At 34.6% G+C, this 12686-nt stretch overlaps 1 long non-coding RNA gene across 2 annotated transcripts; it reads right to left on the bottom strand.

Annotated features, from left to right (window-relative positions):
- Window positions 1–1104: 1104 nt before the first annotated feature.
- On the bottom strand, window positions 1105–9180 carry LOC125687861 (uncharacterized). Of its 2 annotated transcripts, XR_007374502.1 has the most exons (4): window positions 9128–9180; window positions 5432–5623; window positions 3397–3463; window positions 1105–1328 (listed from the first exon to the last, which is right to left on the bottom strand). It is a non-coding gene; the product is annotated as an uncharacterized LOC125687861 (long non-coding RNA). The 2 variants fall into 2 exon arrangements; XR_007374501.1 differs by lacking the exon at window positions 9128–9180 and having other exon boundaries at window positions 5432–6186.
- Window positions 9181–12686: the final 3506 nt, after the last annotated feature.

Raw genomic sequence — 12686 nt, 5'->3', positions numbered from 1 at the left:
CTTGCCAATACTTCATGTGTCCTCAGAAAAATTCAAACTATGAACATTTTTTTCTGTTTTTGCTACTCTGCCACTCATGTTAAAAGCTGATTTGTGGGTTCCAAAAATAACCAGCAAGAGGCAATAAACCTGTGCCAAATATAACTGCCATTCCATCATAAGTTTGTGAGCTTAGTGTTATTTTTACATGAAAGCCTGGCTGAGTCAGAAAGACACAAGTAATGAGGGGAAGGTTCTTTTTTTTTCTGGCAAGACCAGTGAGAAATCTTTCTGTAGAACATATAATGAAGTTCCTCATTAAATGGTTTGTATTATCCCATCTCATTTTGGAAAAAGCAGTTTAAATAAATCTGTAGTTTTGTGGTCTTTAACTGTGGTAATCCTGCCAGGAACAGGATGTGTAAGGAGAAGAAGGGACTGAGAAGAACAGGGACTACTAGATGATTGCAAACAGAGAGCAGGCATTTCTGGATGGATTTGATTCAATTCTATAGCTTAATTTGATCAAGATAGTTCAATAATCATTTTCCTGGGGTCCTCCTTGCTCCCTTTTTTGTAAATGGGAGTGACGTGACCCTTCCTCCAGTCATCTGAGACCTCACCTGACAGCCACAACTTTTCAAATATGATGGAGAGCGGCTCGGCAACCACCTCAGCCAGCTCCTTCAGAACCCTGGGATGCACGCCATCCCATAGACTTGTACACATTCAGTCTCATGAGGCGGTCTCAGACTTGCTCTGCCCGTACAGTGGGGGGGGAGATTGACCTCCCCGGTCCCCACCTACAGGTTTAGGGATGCAGGGCTCCGGGGTGTGAGAAATATTAGAATCCTAATATATGAGATTTTCACATCCAGAATATATGTTCACACATATATTAGATACAGTGGTCAATATATCAGAAAAAAAAATTACCTAATGCATTTTGTCTTTCACTCTCTCTCTGCTATTCAGAGGATTATCACTTCACCCTTTGCCCATACCATTTCCCACAAAAGAGATTACCAAATTCACAGCAATATATTCCATAGTTTATAGAAGAAAGAAACAGGAAATCAACTTCTGAATGTTTTTTCTAAACAACTTTATTCTTTACCTTTGTAATTTACTCAATTTTTGCTGCATTATTAATAATGTTTGCATATTTTCAAAATGAAAAACCTGCAAAGTAAACAAAGCATTGGATGATCCATGCAACTTTCCAATTATATTCATGTTAAATTAATGCAGGAGTTTATTTCTTCATGTAACATGACATCATGGTCAATTGTTTTTCTTGAATAGTCTTGTCTTTGCCAATTCTTTTATTCTGCCTGTACTTGAATAATCTGTTAAAGCAAAAACGGGTTTAGAAAATAAATTCAAATCTCAATTTTTTTCAGTCGGATTGGAAAACAGTGTGTGCTAATATAACTCTATTTGTATCATACAGAACTTCTCATCAGCAGCTCTGAAAGCATTTCGTACATGAGGAAAGTGGCTACAAAGTGATTTCCCTATAGGCGCTTAGCAAGACTATTGCAGTGTGAAAAGTAGATTCCAAGTCCGTAAAAACATTTTCTTGTGCTGCCCTAACTAACTAAGAATCTTGTTGGGTTTTTTTGGAGACAAATTCAATTTGACAAGGATGTATACATTGAAAATAAATTACAACATACTTGAATGATGAAAGTGATTCTCTTTGTTAATGAAAAAACACAACAAAATTACTAAGTGGAAGCTAGGCAACGTATTACAAAGTTATTAGAGATATCAGAAGTGACCACAGACTGCTAAGATATGCACTTTATATACACCTGACCATAACATCTTCTGTTCATGTGTTTGAAGGGAATGAGCCCATTAATTCCCTCCTGTCTTCAACTTAAAATAGCATTTAAAATTAGGAAATCAGTGACTTGTTGATTGCTTTTATGTTTCTCAGTGAATTCATAGGTCTGGTGTTTTAAGATCCCAGCTTTGACACTCTATTTCTTTTTTTTTTTTTTTCCCCATTTGTTTTTCTTTTACTAATACTTGGGATAAAAAATACTCTTCTTCTCCATCTCTGTTTTCTTAATGTATATATATTTTACTATCTCTGCAAGATCTCTGCTTTTGATCACATTCAAATGTGTAGTTCACTAAAAAGACAGCGTTGTCACTAAATCCTTAATGACTAAATAAAACAAAAGGAAGACAGCAAACAAGTAAAATGAAACATGCCCCATCGAGCTTTTACTACAGATGTAGTAAAAATGGCTAAAGCTCCGTTTCCTCATTTGTGTTGTATTCAATCTTCAGAAGTATTTCAGACAACCTTGATTATTGATTTTTTAAAAAATTTTTCCCTTTTAATGTCTTAGTAACATGATCACTGCAAGAAATCAGCTATAGATATGTGCATGTATAATATGATGTAGGCAGCCAGTTCTGTTTTGTATGTGCACAGAATCACAGAATCACCGAGGCTGGAAAAGACCTCCAAAATTATCTAGTCCAACTGTCTACCTACCACCAGTATTTCCCCACTAAACTGTATCCCTTAGTACAACACCTAAATGTTTCTTGAACAGCTCTAGGGGCTAATTCCTCAACACGGTGGAAATATCTGCACATCATCTTGAAAAGACTCTGAGAATATCCCCGATCAAATTTGCTGGAACATGTCTTCAGGAGCATGAGGGATCACATGAGCCTAGATGGCAGCTTATTAATCACCCAGAAGATGAGGTAATCAGATAGACAAGGCATAGAGGTCAACACAAAGCAGTTTGCATACACAAGCTTACTTTTGAAGTAAGTCTTTGTAAGAGATATATACATAGCAAACTGTTCTGTTATATACATAGCAAATTGTTTCACCTCTTTTGAGACAAAGAAAGATACCTAAACACAACTGTTACTTTAGCAGTATAATATATATAATAGCTGCAATAGCTATCAGGTGAAAGCCTTACAGTGAGTAATCCTTGAGCATGTTGACTAAATTGTGAGACCAGAAGCCTTGATATCACAGTTTTCTAGAGGAAGAAATAAAGTGTTCATTACATTAACAGGACTTAAATCCAAAATTCCCGTTCTAAAGCTCCTTTTATAGCCAAAGAAATCTTTTGTCTTTATCCTATTTGCAGACTTTTTAAGGACAGAGTGTTCTGTATCATTATTTTGTAAAGTAGAAAGCATCTATTAAAATTACCCTTTTATATTACAGTTAGGATCTCTTTAGGATAACTGTGCCCTGACACAATTAATTAAGTCAGAAACGGTTACTGTAAAAATCTCAACTCAATTTGTCCTAAGGCAAGTTTGTAAACTGAATCCTTTCCATGAAATCACTACAAATATTTTACTAGATGAAAGTCTCAGTTAACAAAGAATAAGCTCTTACAACACAAGTAGCTCTCAATTTCTTACCTGTATAATTACATGATATGTCAAATCATCTGATCTGGTTACCTTAACTATTGATTTTGTTCAGGAGCTGGTAAAAAAAATAATAATAATTATTCATAAGTATCAGCACAGACGATAAAACAGTATAATACTCTACTGTTGAATAGAGCATTGATCATCCCAAAAACTCAGTGAGCAACAGTCCTGTAATTAGATGGAATAATAAAAACCTCCCATAGGCTGGTGGAACTATTTGAACTTTCTATTTTCCTGAAAGCCCAGAAATAAATATCAGAAATAAACTATTGTTTCCAATGCAAGGATCAACCCTACTCCAGAAGTACAATGTAAGTTTATCTCACACTTATCAAAAAGTAATGATAATATGGAAAAAATATTGGAAATTTAAATAGTCTAAGTTTCTTTGTGGTAACTTCTGTAAATGGAATTATTTTCATGGCATTCTTTATGGCCTATTTTATTCATTCCAGCAACTTTGAACTGTAAAATTTCATAACTTAAATGCCATCATGTATGGAATCAATCATAATATAATTTTATATTTCTACTGTATTCTGTTTTCCAGTTTGCAATAAGATAGAGCTAATCTTGTGGAAGTGTATTTATTTCTGAAAATTACTTTCAGACTTGTGAAGTATGAGTTTATACAGTAAACTATCTCTAAAGCCTCAATTTGTGTCTGGCTAATATCTAATTTAGAAAAGCTTTAATAAAAATCTCACCCTGTTCTCTCTCAAATATGCTATCATTAAGTTTATGTTGTCTTAAAATAATATTATAAAAACTAGATACAGATTGTGGCTTATTTGGCAGAATTAAACCTATGCAAAAATCTGAAAATAGACAATTAGATCAAAGAAACCTAATTTGTATTTGCAAAGAGGGAGCAATTAAAATTCCTTTCTTCTGCAAAGCAATGTCTTTTTGCATTTTTATCCACTACCTGTAGTTCCCTTTCCTATGGAAGCAAATATTACAACCCACAGAATTGCTGCAGTGTGTTCCTCTTTGAAATCACAAGGGTGTAGGCCACAGTTTCTACCGTTGCTGCAGAACCAAACATAAAATTCAGATGTTTTTAGATTACTTAGAGAAATTCAGTTTTCATATGTTTCATCCCTGCAAGGAGATGGGATATAATATAATATATTATATTATATATTATAATAATATTTTAAACTCTTATGTAATATTGATCAATATAATTTATAAACATTAAAAAATGCAGTTAACTCCCCAAAAATAAAGAATTTTAAAATATTTTTTTAAATGTCTCACTGCTTAAAAACCAGAGGCACAAAATCAACCCATCTTGTGTTACAGAGCAAATTTAAAGTAGAAGCTGGGAACAGAACTTAAATTGTTTTTACTGACTGTGACTTTATACAAAGATAACCCTCCTTCCTCTTAAAATGTCAATGTATTAATTATAGAGGAGGTACAGTCTGGAAGTATTTATGCAGATTCATGCACATAAATTTTATTTCATCAGATCACTGTTCAAAACCATATTTCCTCATGAAAAGACATTCTGGAAATTTACTTGCTCTTAGAGTAAAATCTCTGGTGGAGATCTATTAGTGATCAGTTGCTCCAGCAATATGGTTTACACGTTTACAGCTTTATATTCAGTAAAGAGTATAATGACATCAGAGATGCAAGAAACCTCAATACCCTTCAAAAGAAATAAATAAAAAGAAAAAGAAATTGCAAAGGAAAAAGAAAAGGAAAAATTAAGGAAATAAAAGGAATTGAGAAAAAGAATTAGAAAGAAGAGAACACTGTCAGGACCGCAGTTTTAAAAGAAAAAATGAATGTAAAAAAAAAAAAAAAAGACTTTTTATAATGAATGTACTGACATAGCAAACAGTATATACACAGCTTAGCAAACTTGCTGTTATTGTTGAGAGAGATCTTTCAGTACAGACCCATAATATGAAAGAGCTTTGTACTCCACATTCAGCATCTCAGCTTGGTTACCCATTCTGCTGTCCATCATGCTATTCTGCAGCATTCTACCAAGGACTCTACATACCTCATACTTCCTCCTCACAAGAGGCATTTTGAGGCCAGCAAGCTCCGCTCTCTAGCAACGTAACCCATTCTAAAGAAGCTGCCAGTGTTGCTAATTGAACTGTCACTGCTCCTGCTGTTCACATTATTTTATCCTGCCCCTAAAACCAGTGGGACAGGTTCTCCTTGTACGGTGTAACTATGAAGAATTATTCTGCAAGAGAATAGAAAGAAACTAATGATGAGCTGGTAGCTATTCACTAGTAATGAATAAAACCTTTTTAAATAAGAACACTGAAAAGCTTTCAATATTTTAAGTGGAGAGTGCAAAATCTATTCACTTTTCTATGTTTGTGTTTGGGCTGTTCAAAACAGTGAAGAAAATCTGCAGTTTTCTGGTGTATTTGAAATAGTTTGTTCCTAAGTGAAAAATGACTGCTGCACTTCCCTTTAAAAAAAAAAAAACAACTCAAATTTTTCTGCCAGCCCAGCGTTGCTCCCTTTTTCTATGCTGTCAAACATTGCTTTCATGCACACCATGGGATAGAGGAAACCTCTCTATTTTAACTGTTCTCTTTTCAGGTCCAGTTTCAAGCCAAGAAGCTGCCTGGCATCCTTTCTCCACTGCCCTCTTGAGCAGTAATTTCACAAGTAACCAAACCCAACCTACAGGATGGGATACAAAGTCCCATCAAGGCTCAAGGTTTTACTTTCTAACACGTTCTTAGCTGCAGTTAGATAGGACATCAAGCCTTTGTAAATGAAATGAGCATCCCAAAATATGTCAAATACATATATGTATTTGTTAGTTCCACTAATGCAAATGTCTTCACTACCATCATCTGGAATCGTAAAATATCAAAACAATGAATTTTTTGAGACAGTGGTTAATGTAATTACTTGTTCATTATTTGGGGAAAAAAAAAAAAAAAAAAAAAAAAAAAAAAGACCTAAGAAGATGTTTTCCGACTGGAATATTTTCTGCAACATCAGGTATGATGCTATAATTACCTTTTTTTTTTCTCATAAGTATTTAACAAATTGCACCATGGAAGCTGGATTGCTATCCATCCACATTTGTCTATTTTATCATAACAACTCTCAAAAGGGCACTTATCTGAGGATATTCTGTATGATTATCTAAGTGTCTACTGAGTTGTGAATCAAGGACAAATGCTGAAGTGAACCAAATAACTGAAAAAACTGCTGAAACAGCAACTCAATAAAAGAGAGGCTGGGGTGGTGCATGGCAAAGAGGACACCATTTGCTGTCACTGTGCAAAGAGTGCTGCTGCTTCCTCTTCTTCTCTTACATGGAATAGTCTGCACAGTCATTCCATGTAAGCAAATCTGTTTTATAAGCCTAGGTCAAGCACGATCATTTGCTGAACAACATTTAGGCCCCTCATGGAAGCAGGTATAGAGTAGGAGGCTTTCTTTTCCCTGTGGAATAGAGGTAAGAAAATCTTATCAAATTTTGTCTCAGCCCAATGACAACAAAAGGCACGACTGCAAAAATATACATCTTCTGGGTTTCTTGCCTTTCTTCATTCAATGTTCAACCCTTTTCTGTCTAAAGATATAGATTTTATGTCAAACATCCTTAAGGGACACCAGTTGCCTTGTGATTGACAGGCACTTTGTAAGGAAAGCCCACCATGTGTTTTTTCAACAGGGGAAAAAAATGGTGCTCATTGAAGCCAAATCTCCATACAAGGTATCTTTATGGGGAAGGTGACCAGAACGAACTTATGTAGCATTCTGAATTTTTGCAATATTCAAGAGATACCAAAGAATGCTTACAAATCTACCTCACTGTCCACAGTTTATGGTTTGATGCATGATTTATTCTCATCTCTATGAATTAAAACCACAAGTAACATGCGCTACAGATGAAAACTACTAAAGAAATCTAAGTGCTTGAGATGAATAGTGAAACTGTATATAGATGGACTGCCTTAAAATGGGAAAGAGGAAAAATATTCGCAAACAACATGACAGAAATAATTACAACATTCTAACATGAACATCACCATATTCTTCATCCATCACTGAACAAACAGTCTAAGTATAAACTTCATATCTACCACATGTTAAAACAATCATTTGTAGCAATATGTCAAGGCACAGGAATTAAAATTCTAGACTAGGGCATTGTCAATTATATTCTAACAAGAAACTGAGAGTCTTTAATCTGTTTAAGCATACTACTGACAAAGTTTTCATCTGTTGCTCTGGTTGGCATCTTCTCTACTTGAAGTATTCCTTATACTTGGATTTTCAGTACACATCTCAGCTGTAAGACAAGCTGAAAGTCATTTAATTTTTTTTTGTAACAATAGTTTATGTAGCAACACTTGAAAACAAATTTTACTTTTTGAGAGAACTACTATGTACAGCATGAAAACAATAAATTATTAAATACAGTCCATTTTATGGCATGATACATTCTTAGTGTTTGACTAAGATAACTAAGAAAAGGGAGGGGATAAAATTGCTTTTAATAACATGAACACCTTGAACCACCATGAGTTATGGACCACTTCATATTAATGAAAGGTAGAAGGAAAGATACAGTATACCTGCAAAATATATATATATACATATATTCTATGAATCAGGCCTCAATAAACAGAAAATCTTTAAACTCTGGTTGCATCATTATATTCACTTCCTAGATTTTTTGTAAAATCTTATCTCTGTAAAATACAAAGAAGCATGAAGGAACAGTATAAAATATATACTTCTTGCTGGTGGAAAGGATGTTTTAAATCAGTTTAAAGCTATTTAATCTCCTAAATGGATTACCCATAACAGACAACTAAACTTCATACTAGTTTGAGACAAAAATTGTTCTTTCTTCTTACTTAATAGTCTTGAAGCATAAAATGTCTTAAATAAATTTCACTGAAAAACAGCATGCAGATGTTGCAGGATCCCTGTTGACACATAATTTCAGTGCAAGTAATTTGGAACATCTTTTACAATTCTGCATTGCCTGGACATAGACTATATTTCTGTAGACCTTAGATCTCTCTTTTTTTCTTGAGCACTATGACAAAAGCAGAGAACAGATTTTCTGTATTGTTTCTATTTCCAAAACTGTAAGCCTATCACTTCATATTTGTTCCACTCAATATGGGGTATAAACTTCTTCCAAGTTATACTCAAGATATTCCTCAAACACTGCCATTCCTTTCTTTCATTAATATTTAGCCCTGTCGATCTTCTCTAGCATGTTCTCTAGCACGTTCACAGATCACAGTGGGTTGATAAAAGTGCTCAGGAGATGAGAATTCCTTTTAAAAAAAAAAACTTGCCTAATTGGTCTGCTAGAAAGTAAGAAATAAAAGAATATTGCCAGCTGAGTGCAGCAGTTCATACTTCAAAGCATAAAATGTGGTTATTTTTGTAATATTTATGATAATTTCTTACATATTACATAAGTTCAAATTCTATAAATTCTTCACATATTCAGAAATGTTTTTAAATCATCCTCAGAGTAAGCTAACAAAGCTGACACACAAATATATAAAATTATCCATCTTCTCCATATTTTTATTTACCTTTCTAATGCAGTTTCACCATATTTTTATAGATTATCATAAAAAAAAAAAAGAAAGAAAATACCTAAACATTACTTTTCAAGAAAGAAACCATGAGAGAAAGATAAATAGTCTGTTACAGCAGAACTTTCTCCCTGTGTAACTCCACTCACCACAAGCAATATCTGCTCTGCAAGGTCACCTCCCTGCTCCCTTCAGCAGTCTCAGGTTTCTTCTAGTTAGTAGCATGGCAACCCCGTCTATCTTCCTTTCCTTATTTACTAGCTTTACAGAGGGTGGTTGGTTATTTTTGCTGCTGTTTATATGTATATATTTATATTTATATTTATATTTACATATGTGTCTTATGTTTAAAACAACAACAACCCCCCCCCCCCACAAAAATAAAAAATAAAAAAAGATAGAAATATGTATTATGTGTTCATTTCTTTAATTTGTTATACGTTTTCTTTTGTTTGTTTGTTTGTCTAGGCAGGGCATTTTTACATTCTTGCTTCACTTAGGATGAATTGCATTTCTGTTCATCTTCCACAGAAGTAAAAAATTACTGAAATATTTATAATTACTAAAAGAGGGAGAAAAAAAGAAACACAAGTGCTGTATATAGGACAAGCCCCACCACTTAGCTTTTTTGTCACCACATGATTGTTAGCTATTCTCTGGAATGTCACAAAATCAATCACACTGCTGGCCTGCCACACAAATAACCTGTAACAAAGTGGCTTTATGCTCTTTTGGAAGCTGTTAACCCCACTTGATTAGAAACTGAGGAAGGGGCAATTGACAGGTAACATTAGGAAGAGAAAGCCTGACAGGGCGCTCAGCTGACAGCAAATTCAGGTGAGACAAACTGGCAGCAGAGCAGGGGACTGTCCTTACTTTGGAAGGTTTAATCTGAATTAATGAACAATCCTACTATGAGCAGGATTAGAAATGAATTGTACTGTTGTTTCATTGTAGGCTCTAAAAGAGCTCGCTAGCCTCCTGTATCTCCATTGTTGAGAAAACTGCTGCCTTCTTTATTTTAAGATATTCCTCTATTTTCGTGTTGCTTTTTTTTTTCTTTTCCTTTTCCTATATGCTTTCTGATAACTACTCCACTTAATTTTTGTCTTTTCTGCTCTGATCTTTGTCATTTGTGTTCCAAGTTGCCTGCTTCCCAGTTGTGAATTACATGTGTTCTTGCTATCGTGCAAACAGGCAGAACTGGTTATATCCTGCCTGAATGTCCTACACAGAAGTTGTTCCAGCAGCTAGCTGCATGAAATGGTGCTGTGGAATCAGGATTGTGATAGGTGACTTTCAAGGAGCAAATGGTATCTTTGCCAGCAGCTGTTGGAGCATATTTCAGAGCGGTAGTTGGAACATGTCCAGGGTCATGCAGATTTATCCACTCCCACGGCATTTCTGTACTGCTCTGCACATTATTCTCATCTCTCAACACTCCCTGGGAAAGCTGAACTGGTTTGGGGAGGAGTGATATTGAATTTATATTTAGTGCCGCCATAAGTGAAAATTGCAAGTGCAATTTTCACTTCTTTGCAAGTATGTTTCATACAAACTGTCCCAAAATTTAGCAGAAACAAGCCCATGAAAATCTTTCTACACCTTTTTGCAAAGAAAGAAGGACACTTTTTATATTCATTCTGCACTTGTCTATGTACCCATAGATAAATAAATACAGACTCACAAACACATAGATGTAGAGTTACTTTGCCTGTCACTGAAACACAGCCACTTGTGCAATAGAGTACAGAAGTTCAATAACAGGACAGAAACGACTTTAGTGACATTTAAGAGCAGGAAATTAAGGCAAAAGAGGAACTGGTAAGAGTTACAGACAGAACATATCGCTTTTAAGCTACTGACAGGACCTCATTGTATAACTAGAACTAACTTGAAATCAGTGAAGATTGTGAGGAGTAGCATCTCTGCTTTAAGGAACAGAGGCCTATTTGAACTGAAGCACACACAAAAAATTATTACACCAAACTATCAAAGTAGTTTTTCACAGAATGACATTTCTCCATATTTATTTGCCTGCAGAAGTGCACTTGAAACAAAAGTGAGCCAGAACAAGCAAAGCAAGAGTAAAAAAGGGCAATCCACAGGAGAAGGAAGGCATGAAGCCTAATGTATGAGTATTATATATGGAGAGGCAAAAGAAAAGAGATTAAAGTTACATACTTGTAATCTATTTCATAATCAGCTTTTCTATTCAACCATCTGTAGTGACTGCAAGGCAAAAAGCAATTTTATGCTGCTTGTGTCTCCTACCTCATTATTTCTGGTATGTTGAATAGAATACAGGATCAAAGGTACACCTGTCTTGTATAGGATAGTTATCCTATCCTGTAATGCAAGGACTGCCTGCTGCTCTGTTCTGAAGCCATAAATAATTCCTTTCCCCTTGGAAATAAGGTCTTAACTAGCCACCCACTGCAGCCGGTGTAAGTATTAATATGTGTAATACATTAATTTAACAAAACAAACCACTATATAAAAAAAAAAAAACAACTCACAACAAAATAAAACCCAGAGAATAAAGGAAAAATGAGCTTTAGCAAGCTTAGGAAAAGATAGATGAGAAGAAAAATTCACGTAATTTAATAAATCAATAACATAGATAGAACTAACATAAAGAGCATTAAATTACAGTGATGCATCACCAAAATATTTCCTAAAATCTAGGAAATCTGTTCGTGGTTCACAAAGTACCTGAGACAGAAATTATACCTATTGACACGTAAAATAGGAAAGTATAATTTAATACATTAGAGGAAAGCAATAGAAAATTAAAGGAGAAATGAATAGGGAAATAAAGAGCTGTCTGATATCAATTCTTTTAGAGCAAACAGAAAAAATAGTATACAATGCCATTACATCTCAAGGAGATGGATTTTTCAGGGAGGCATTAAGTACAGGAAGTCTCTTACTATGAGACTCTACATGAAAATACCAAAGTGGCTAGTTTTGCAAATGGTGGTTTCTATTTTTTCTACATCAGTGAAGGTTTTTTACAGAATTCCATCAAGATAGGATGAAGGTATTGGATAGGAAAGGAGATGGCTTGGCTATTAATTCTAGAGAAATGAGCAAGGTTTGAGAAAATGTTCCTGAATGCCTGTGCCTAGTTGCAGGGTCATCCTTCCTAGGCAATACTGTAATCATCCATAAATATTAGAGGCAATGATGGAAGGACCATTTTGTTCTGATTTAATTTAAGATAAAATAACATGAGCTTATTTGTTTCCCTTTCCTGTAATATTTCTCTTTATTTGTTTTTAGGAGAGCAGAGCCTGTGTTTACCCTAAGTGTTATTATTACCAATATAAAATATAACGACTGAATATACTTGTTACATGTGAACATTAGTAAGTTACTAAAATATATGCACAGTATCAGATGTGTGAAATTACCTTCTGTGAATATATATGCTGCTTTCAAATTAGAGGAATACAAATTAATCATGATATTTATCTCCGGAGATTAGTATTTTACAGACTTTTTGTGGTAGGGAAAATGAACAGAGAAGACATATTTTAAAGACAGGGGATGGATTTTCTTGAGTCATAGCTCCACTGGCATTTCCCTTCAATCACTCTGCTTCTTTAACTGAATACAAATCAGTGTACAGATTTGTGAATAACTCGCATACATAAAACTTTACTCATCATCATATTTTGGCCACAGGTGGATGCTACTCTAACA

This window comes from Lagopus muta, chromosome 1 (assembly GCF_023343835.1).
Source record: "Lagopus muta isolate bLagMut1 chromosome 1, bLagMut1 primary, whole genome shotgun sequence".
NCBI classification, from domain to species: Eukaryota; Metazoa; Chordata; class Aves; order Galliformes; family Phasianidae; genus Lagopus; species Lagopus muta.
The sequence above is the reverse complement of the archived record's forward strand: the minus strand, read 5'-3'. Positions and strand labels throughout refer to the sequence as shown.